The following is a 1,222-nucleotide window of genomic DNA, read 5'->3' on the forward strand; positions in this document are numbered from 1 at the left end:
GTTCTTGCATTGTAGTTGCAAATGGATTTTCACTTACCTTTCGCCTTTATGTGTGTAAGCTCCTATGGAGTGTGTATCAATTCCCTTTTTCGCTCAACGTCGAAAAGTTGCCTGTATTGTCATCTAATATTAAATACAATCCTCCATTTAATAATCTTAACACACAAAATCCCAAAATACGTCCATTCACGCCGAAACAATTTAGACAAAATCATTATTTCAAGTTACCGATGGCATTATAAACTAATCCCATAAGTCTCGCTATCCCTCGAGTCCGATTATGAACGTCAACATCATCCAATTGTTTTCGAAAACCTAGTATTCCTTAGGATATATTTTCTAGGCCCAAGAGTTCATTAGGGGACATCTAAATGTTGAAATCACATTAGATACCCAAATGGACAGAATCTGTTCTCTAGGTTTCTGTCACCGTTCACTCATTTTTCAAATTCTTTTTCATGTCCTTACCTATATTTAACGATTCCCAAACTTTTACCACACACCTATAACATATATGTGAAGATAATCAGATCATAACATTGTGACAAATGAAGTGTTTGGAGCTTCAAAAACAGTCCATTTTCCACTACACAAAATCAGGCAGTTTTTTCCTTTGACTGTTTTCGGTTTTCATTTTATTATTATGATACCAACAGAATCCTAGGCCATTAAAATCATTTCTACACTCCCTACTTACATATAAAAACGTTCATATTGATATATATAAGTTAAACACTAAGTATCATCCCAAAATCAAGGTATAAATCACTCAATCCAGCAATTCCTCATCTCTGTCCAGATTAATTTCTTTCAAATTCTTGCCATTAATTACCCCTATTTAGGCATCATAACATCATTAACAACACTCCAACTTAATCACAAACAACTTCAGATGTTCAAGAAATCATAAACCCCTTAAGAAATAATAGAAACAAACCTCAAAACTGTGGAGTAACAAAGCTGTTCAGAAATTCCAGCTTCTTGCTTCTAATTCTCTTTGGCTGTTTCACCTTCTTTTCACTTGGAATCACTTAGGGACGAGTTCAGGGAGCTAATATATTATCTAGGAGGTAAATGAGTGGTCTTTAAATAGTTGAAGTCGTGCATATTACTTAAGGATTAAGAATATCATGAGCTGCAGCCACCTCAAGCAATCAAGGTGAGTCACTAAGCTGGAGCTGTCATCTTGGCTGCAATACTTGACTTTTCTACCATTATTTTT

General features: G+C 34.9%; 1 long non-coding RNA gene across 1 annotated transcript in view; it reads right to left on the reverse strand.

The window, feature by feature from the left end:
- Nucleotides 1-1,083, reverse strand: part of LOC111373278 — a 1,632-nt gene extending 549 nt beyond the window's left edge. Inside the window, exons 1-2 of the long non-coding RNA XR_002698930.1 lie at nt 938-1,083; nt 38-111 (exon numbers count right to left, since the gene is read on the reverse strand). This is a non-coding gene — a long non-coding RNA (uncharacterized LOC111373278). The remainder of the gene's footprint in view (nt 1-37; nt 112-937) is intronic.
- Nucleotides 1,084-1,222: the final 139 nt, after the last annotated feature.

The sequence above is a fragment of the Olea europaea genome, unplaced genomic scaffold (genome assembly GCF_002742605.1).
Source record: "Olea europaea var. sylvestris unplaced genomic scaffold, O_europaea_v1 scaffold1107, whole genome shotgun sequence".
NCBI classification, from domain to species: Eukaryota; Viridiplantae; Streptophyta; class Magnoliopsida; order Lamiales; family Oleaceae; genus Olea; species Olea europaea.